The sequence below is a fragment of the Triticum dicoccoides genome, chromosome 5A, assembly GCF_002162155.2.
Source record: "Triticum dicoccoides isolate Atlit2015 ecotype Zavitan chromosome 5A, WEW_v2.0, whole genome shotgun sequence".
Taxonomy (NCBI): domain Eukaryota; kingdom Viridiplantae; phylum Streptophyta; class Magnoliopsida; order Poales; family Poaceae; genus Triticum; species Triticum dicoccoides.
Genome location: NC_041388.1, coordinates 546,325,886 through 546,335,022, shown reverse-complemented (window position 1 = coordinate 546,335,022; position 9,137 = coordinate 546,325,886). Strand labels below are relative to the sequence as shown.

Genomic DNA, 9,137 nt, shown 5'->3' with positions numbered 1-9,137 from the left:
TCCTCCCCCACCCCCAATCCAGCACCACCGCCGACGACTACGCATGCCACCGACAACGCCGAGTTCAGGGCCATGCCCACCTTCTCCTCTGCCTCCGGACGCCGCCCCCTCCCCCGTCGTGCAGAGCATCCAGGTGAGACGCCGACGCCCCCTCTTCACCGCCCTCCTCGACGGTGCCTCCCTCTTCAACGCCGGCCGCTGCCGACCCGCCTCTGCCTCGTCACGGGACGGTGAGCTCCTCTGCTATGCAAATTTGTCAATTGAAGCGCTTGAATGATGTTAGCCTAGCATTTGATGATAAATGTGATGTTCTTTCTGTCAGTGTGAAACTCGATGTATAGGGTGTAAGATTTAATCAGTACGTCTAGTCTATTAAGCAGGGGGTGGAAAGTTGAAAGCTCAAGAGTTTGAAAACTGAGCCTAATTGGTCTGATGTAAATTTTCTGCTGCACTAGAGCATAATATAATATGGTGCTGACTATATTCTGTTTGGCGTCCTTATTCTTCAGTGGCATAGCTTAAAAGTTATCTACCTTGGCTCAAATGAAGGTTGTTCGATATTGATGCATGTGCTAATTGGTCCTTTTTTATATGATCATGAGGAGGAGTATCTTATTTGGCATGACTAGTAATTAACTAGTATTAACCTATAGTGTGATACCCATCATGCAGACATGCTTTAGGCAGGCTTGGTAGATCTGTCAAGGCAGGCTTGATATGCATGCATGCATTCTTTGCTTGTTTATATTCATTCTTGTAAACTGAACATGCTCATCTATCTAACTATCTATCTACCTGCTTTATTATGTATGTATGCATTGTATTTTTATTTCCTTTGGAAAGTAAAGTTAATGTGAAAGGAAGAGAGAAAAAGGAAGGGAGGAAGATAGATGCTTCAGTCAGTCTAAGCCCAGCTTAATTTGAGTGACAATCACCTGCCTGGCTGGCTGGCATGATCATCTTTTACAGAAAATAATTTTCAACAAAGGTCATGTCTCCGACCATCGTGTCGTGATGATTTTGCAGGTACCCCGAGAGGCCCTTGAGTTTGCTGGAATGTCAATTAACTTCCGTTCCGGCAAATTCGGGTACTCCATATGTCCTATTTTGAGCAAAGGTCATGCTGAAATTTTCCGTGAATTTTAGCATGACTTTGCTAAAAATAGGACATATGGGGTACTTGCGACTAATGCATGGGCCGGGGTATCTTAGTACTTAATTAAGTAGGATCAACTGCCTCTTGTGTTATACATATAGAAGTGTGATATCAACTCATAGTTATTACTAATGTCAGTAGCTCGTCATCGATAAAACCTAATCTGGTAGGATGACCTACTAAAAAAGCCCATACCACATATTCTATTTGGATGGCCCTGCTAACCCTTGACCATAAATACTTGAGATGGATGTACAAGGCTTAAAGAAAGAAATGTTTTTAGGCCAACTCCACTGGGCCTGGCTGAAAATGCACAAGTGTGCATGACTAACAATATTCTATTGTAAAGCTAAACAAGAAAGAGGAACCACTCATCCTAACCATTTTCTCTCAAAATTACCACTTCACTTATTACTACTGAAAATCTTAGACCATCTCCATTCACCAATAGCTCAAACTAGTTCAAAGGGAGTGTTTTCACCACACTGTGGATTATCATATTGGACCCAACACAAGAGATGATGTAGTTTTGAATTATGAATGTAGGATATGTCGTCATCGGACGACGAAAGTCTCCTAGGGGAGTGTGGCTGGTGCCACGACGATCGAGGTCTGTGCGACAAGCCTCACCTGGACGATGATCGGCGCTTCAGCATTAAGCTCGAGGAAAGCTTCAAAGTTGAAACGGTACACAACGACGACAAGTGTTATTTTCATAATTAAGCATGACTTCAACTATTTCAACGTGTAATTTTCATCTTTTACAATTTGAGTATAGCTTATCCCATGCCATGCAAGACGCTATGTCTTGGAGAGGATGGATTTTGAAGACCATGAAAATTCTGAAACAAAGAAAATTCACCTAAGGACTCATCACGATGTGGATTTTGAAGTAAATCTGTATAATTCTGGGAGCGTAACCCATTTTGGTTGCAACAATTGGGAAGCATTTTGCAAGATGTAAGGTTTTTATGAGGGTATGTTTGTCACCATGGATCTTGGTGATCCTAAAATCGAGCAAGATAATATGGACATTTGGGTGCTTGTTGATACGCCTCCAATTCTACCGCTATGTGAGTTTCTCAAACATAGTTACTAGCTAATTTATATTGTTTATTTCAAAATAGTTGACAACTTATTTTCATTGTTCAAAGAATGTGCGGGAGATGGTAGACAAAATCCACTACACCGATGGCTCTGAATTAACTTACAAGGAGAAAAATCATCTGGTCGTATTTTGTACTGACATTGAGAATTACAATATCTACAATCAAACTCCTCAACATTATGGTCAATACGTGCCACTAGTGCATGTGTTCAACTACGGTAACTAGCATGGAGATACCCTGGTAAGATTTTTTACTATTACGACATCCGTGCATCTTTTGCATACTTGTAAAACTAGTACATCATTGCTAAATATGAAGTTATTACTATGTTTTTCAACAGATAATTACAGAGAATTGTGTGCCTCATTTGATGTATCAGAGAGGTAGCCTTAATGTTTTGAACATATACACAGGTCATCCTACGAATCTCAACTGTCCATACCAGATTTCTAAAAGAAGTGGAGACATGCAAATCAAAGGATGGAAAAATGTATGGACAGTCGTAAGGAGGTTCTTCAAAGCAAAAGGAAGCGAAGCGCAAGAATTGGAGACAGGATGATCTCCATTCTCCATAATGGAGAGTCAGGGTCTACTTTGTTTTATGCTATTTTACCTTAAAGAGGGTATTTAGGTCCTACATAATACTGATGATCATGTGTTAAGAACAATTAAGTAGGGTTGGTTCGATGACTATGAGGATGATGGTCGTATGACTTGCTATTAATAACGAGTAGAAGTTGTATGATGATGATTAGTAGGACTTGTTAGGATTAGTATTACTTCCGACAAACTCGCTACTCGCGGTCTCGAGACTTGTAATGTTCTATCTTTGTTCGGTCTTTTGAATTCGGAGACTAATATGATGAATTGTATTCGGAGACTAATCTTTTATTGTATTCGATGAATCTGCTGTTTATATGTTGTGCTCTCTATATTATGTGCAGTAATATGTTTTCTACCCTGTGCAAATATCAGAAAAGAAAAAAAAATCCCTAATATTCATACTAGTGGTGCACCACTCAGCACACTAATGGCACACTGCAAAAAGGACTCTAATGGCGCATCATCCACTAGTGCGCCATTAGTATGCCAAAGCACATGGGTAAATATGGCTCCCTGGGAGGCATACTAATGGCGCACCATGGGCTATACTAATGGCGCACTACATGGTGCGCCATTAGTATACCAGATACTAATGGCTCACCACAGGTGCGCCATTAGTAAAAAATACAAATGGCATGATACTAGTGGCGCACCTGTAGTGCGCTATTAGTAGGCAAAACAGGTGCACCACTAGTAGGCCTTTTCCTAGTAGTATATGTGAGGACTATTTCATATTATCTTGTACAAGGCATGAGTGCAAAATTTGGGTGGTTTTGGGAAATCATTTTGGACAATTTCAAATTTCTCCCATGCAAAACATTAAATTGGCTGTTCTTACTAAGTGTTGTCTCATGGGAAGTTATTTACAAGATAGTGCTTGAGAGCGCTGAGAAATTAGGCTCTACATAGTCAAATACAAAAAAATTGACCATGAAGTAGGAAAGGCTCCTACTGTGTATTTATATTAATAAGATTAAGTTGTCACTGTACAAAGTGGGGTATTTACATGGGGGAAAGGAGGGCTTGACCACTTTGGGCCAAGCTGGGGAGGACAAAATACAAGAGTGAGGGTCTAGTGTAAGGATCTAACAAAGTCTAGCACAAGAGGTTTATGGGCCTCTTTGACCCTATGTTGGAGAAGGTCAAAATCTTTCTTCAATCTATCGAGCCAGGAACAGTAGGAGGGGACAATCACTCTGAAGTGTTTGTTATCCCGTTCCTTCCAAATGATCCATACCTCCACAATGAATTTTACAAGCAACATTGGCGTGGGGTGGTTGTTTTTTTTGATCTACAAGGGCTTGCATCCGTCTCGAGAAAGGTTCCCAATTTATATCTAGAGTTTCCCACCATTGTCGACTGAAAGAGCATGTGAATATCATGTGCTCAACCGTTTCTTCAATATTCCTTCCATAGAGAAGGCAGCTGTGGTCGTCCCCGATGTTGTAGTGACGTCTCTTGAGCATATTCTGGGTATTGAGTCTATCATTGAACAGTAGCCAAGCACAAACCTTCAGTTTCAGCGTGCACTTGGGTTTCCAGAGCCACCCGAAGATCTGGTGGGATTGGATCTCTCTGAAGAAGAACTTGTAATAATCTGTGGATTTGAAAATGGGATTTCCCCAGATATAGTGCCAGACATCTGATGTGGCAGTCATTGGTTGGAAGGCTGATGCAGTCACTTGCATGTCCCTGATCTCATCATGTACCTGGGGGGTAGTTGTAGATGGAAGGCCGCTTGTAGTGACGTGATCCCCAAGAAATCATTTACGGATATATCCTCGTTAGTTGCATGTGAGAAGGCACGTGGGTGGGACTCCTATAATAAATGATCAGCACATAAATCCTTCCAGAAGAGTGTCGTCGTGCCACATACTATGTTGATGCGAGAGACCCCTCGAAACTCAGGTTGAGTTTGAGCACGTCCCACCACAAGAAGGACCCCACTGGATCCATGGCGTGTGGAATTTTCTGAGCATAGCTAATGAAAATTTTGAAATTGGGCCCTACTTACCCGGATGCGGATGTAGGGAGTAGTCATAAAGCATACCTTATTGACCAGTATGAAAAAACTAGACCGAGCTTACAAAAAATTATAGGCAAGAATAGAAAGCCATCGGGGTTCACATGGGGATAGAAACTCGAATTTTTTTTGTAATGCAGTGCTAAAAATACGAAAACCTTATGATATTGCGCCTTGCTTTGACATTGTAGAGTGAAGATGAGCACGACCGAAATCCTCGCATCGTTGGAGTCCTGAGCCACCGTTGGCCTTGGTGATCTCAACTGTGGTGACTCGTTTTTCGATCACTCGGCCAACCAAGACATAGAGGAGGCCAAGGAGGAGGTGGTGGAGGTGACCGAAGCAACCATTAAGGCCGCAAGGACCCACACCCAAAACTACAACCAAAAGGAAGACACTGCGCTTTGCGATGCTTGGTGTGCCATCTCCATGGATGCAATGATCGGGAGGGATAAAACCAAGACCATGTTTTGGGAGAGGATCACCGACTTCTACAACACCTTTGTGGACATGCGATGAAGCCATACGCAAGGTTCGCTTGGGCATCATTGGAGCACCATCCATGATCAATGCAACCGATGGTCTAGTTGCATCGACTGAGTGAACCATGCTGCACCGGGTGTTGTGCAAGTGGCGGAGTATGGCCCCTACATCCAAGAGCTATTCAAGCATCAAAACACCAAGTTTGGCCACAAGCCCTTCACTATGCATCATTGCTACAAAGAGCTATGCAAGAATCATAAGTAGATCCAAAGAATTTCGGAGAACGCTCCGAACAGGTCAAGGTTGAGCATATCCATTGAGGACGATGATGAGGTTGATGAAGATGCCAACAATATATCGGAAGAAAATAAGATTGCAAAAGAAAGAAAGAAAGAAAGAAGAGGAATGCATTCGGTGCCACTCACAAGGATGAACTTGTGGCAATGATCGAGACGAAGAAGGTGCTGGCGGCCGAATGCAAAGAAGACAAGGTGGCGAGGTGGAATGAGCTCGAGGCCTTTAAGGATGAGAAGTGGAATACCTAGATGGCGGCCAAAGAGAGAAAGTTGAAGGCCGAGGAGCATAGGCTTGCACTCGATGAGGAGAGGGTTCATAATGCGAAGAAGGCCAAAGAGCGTGCTATCATATTCATGAATCCAAACACAATGGATGAAACCGCAAGAAAGTATTGGGAGCTCACTTGTGGAGAAATCTTGGCCTCTCTTCGGAATGTTCATGGTGGCCGACGGGGTGATGGTGATGGTGGTGGTGATGGTGGCCGAGGGGGTGGTCATGGTGGTGAGGGTGATGGTGGCTGAGAGGGCGGCAAAGTTGATTTCTTTGCTGATGACCTCGTTTGAGTGGTAGTGGCCGAGAGGGTGGTGGTGCATGCCAAAGATTGGCTCGATCCACAACATATACATTCTATGTTTCTGGTGAATTTGAATCAAACATTGTGTATGAAGTGATGTATTTTGGGTAAACTTCACATGTTTAAATTTCAAAAACACGGTGATGAAACTTTCTGTTATGACGATTATTGCTATCCATGCTTTCATTTGAATGATTTTAAGATATTTATTGTGTAGAGATTGTATTTGTGTGGCGAGTATGCAAAACAGCCACAAATTTGATTTTACTCCGCTAACTATAGGGGATTGGCTAGGTGCGGCCACCGTTAGTGGAGTAAAATTTTACTCCACTAACATTACCCTAATTTTACTCCGCTAACTTTTAGGGGATCGATTAGAAATGCCCTAAGAATACACGAGTACGTAATCAGTAGGCTGCTGTAGTAGTTTGCCTTGAATTCCTTGAACTCTATTTCTATTCGTGTTTTCGAGATCCTGTATCGGTGGACATTTTGTGCCAAAATAGTATGGCAAATAATTTTTCGTACTACTCCTAGCTATTTCGAGCTCAAGATCTGACTAGTTTACTTCAACGGTTTGACACAAAACGGACAATTGTTAGCTCAACCCCGTATGTTAGATTCTTAGAGCATCTCCAACAGCAGCCCAATATAAATAGGACACACAAAAACTAGTTTTGCATCACCTGAAACATGTTTGCTCCAACAACAACCCTATAATATGGCACCAATTTGCTCCCACAACTGGCTAGTATTGGGCACAAAAACATCGGGACCTTTGCAAATCCGATCAAACATGCAAACATAGAGTTTTGAACATCAGATACAAGCTTATACATAGTTCCAGTACAAACATACTTCGACTAAAACTACTCATAGGTTGTCCCAGTCAATGTGAGAGCCCGACTCCTTGTGGTTGTTCTTCTCGTCCGAACTGACCTCGACCATCATGGAGGGGTCAACCTCGTCCTCCTCCTTTGTTGTGTTGTTTCGCAATGCCCAAAACTCATACCCCATCTAGACGAGGTGCAAAATTTTCGCCACAAACCTCACCATGATAGCCTCACCCCACTCACGAGCCTCACACTAATCTAGAACAATCATATTCTCCTTCTTCTCTATGACAGTCGTCATCTTCATCTTGGGTCCGATGAACTCCGCATCAGCTTGAGTCTCGATCTTCGGGAAGTTCAAGTACCACTATGTCCGGTCGAGACACCAACACACCTTCTCGAAGGCGCGGTCGGCGACCTTCGGCTCTTCATACACACCTAGGTAGTACCGCACGCCTGCGAAGTCACGCCGGCGAACATCGTGGAAGCCAGTTGAGCTCCTCGATCGTCGATGTGGTGGCATCGTGGTTGCGCAGGGGCGGCGGCACCGACATGCGGAGAGTGAGGCGGGGATGCAGGGGAGGCAGGTGGAATATGAAGGGGTAACAGCGACAGACTTAGAGGCGACATGGGGGCAGTTGGATTCTGTGGAGGCGGCGTTTACGACGGCGCAGTGAGAGGCAGAGGGAGGCGGAGAGAGGTAGGGGAGCATGAATCCATGGCGGCGGTGTGTGGGTGGGTGCATCTGGAAGTTTAACGCTCACGGGAGGGGCCGTCTAGAAGTTTCACATCGCGTGGCATGTGGGTATGTGGCCATTTTTGCCTTTGGACATGACGACGCATGATGCAAATTAACATCACCTTGGGCTGATTGTTCGGGCAGACCTAAAATGGGACCACAAAAATATATGGTTTTTGCATAACATGCCCTATTTTGTATCCACTATTAGAGATGCTCTCGCAGAAATCTCCACCTTTTATGTTGGCTCTTCATTCCTCAATAATAATAATAAAACTGTTGGGGTCTCCCTCCTATTTCGCATGGGCCAAACAGTGGGACATTCCTGAGAATTTCGGGGCCGGGTCGCAATTAGGACCCACACCCCTTAACAAAATTACGGAAAATATTAATCTATACATGTATGCACACAGTATTATTAATAAACATTTAAAGTGCTTCGTAGGGAATTTTCATTCAAAAAATACATACATATTAATTCAAAAATTATTTTAACATTTTCTCATTCAACGTTTTCTTCTCAATGTATAAAGTTACCAAACCATTTAACATTTCTTGAGATATTATAGACCTCTGTGACCTCATGAATTAATATACTCGTTCCCCCCTTTTTTCGCTGCTAGGTGCATACAATGCAGAATTAAAGAAACGAATAATAATTGAAATCTATCTCAATTCTATGAAGATTCTATATAAATTTAATAAAAGAATATAACCAATTGCCATGTCCAACTCAGTAATGACAAGGACCAATATACATCTCTAACTAGCACCCAATCAATTGCTTATCAATACCTTATTGGGAGAATGAAGTCAATAGGACTCAATTGATAATTGTCTATACATCTTATCAATCATCATGGCAAAATCGCTAGGGCTTAGTTGCGTAGAATACCTTTTGTGGAATTGGCCACTTGCCTCTTAGCATGGAGACTGATGATGTAGTCTGACATTGAACATGAGGGAGAGGCAATGCATTGATGGCGAGGGCGGGCAAGCGGGTGATGTGTGGAGAGAAAATGTTGGGCACATGTTATGTGCTTGATGGATCGCTCCAAACTCTTGGAGTGTGGATTTGTAGGCCATCGTGTGTGGGTGTGTCTATAGCTAGCTCTTAGAGAGCGCTCCTTCATGCCCCCTGACATGATGAGTTGGCTCATCAGATTATCTAATTCCTATATGACACCCTCCCTCTCTTTGTGGCGTATTATTGGGTGGCCACCAGATGACCAAGGCTCAAGGTGCTTGACTTGCTATGTTAGATGACAATGGAATCTAAAGACCTCCTATGTATTGGTTGATACTCTATGATCCATTACT

At 43.1% G+C, this 9,137-nt stretch overlaps 1 pseudogene; it reads left to right on the top strand.

Annotated features, from left to right (window-relative positions):
- The first annotated feature begins 72 nt into the window (after positions 1-72).
- Positions 73-6,342, top strand: LOC119299946 (annotated as a pseudogene).
- The last annotated feature ends 2,795 nt before the right edge of the window (positions 6,343-9,137 follow it).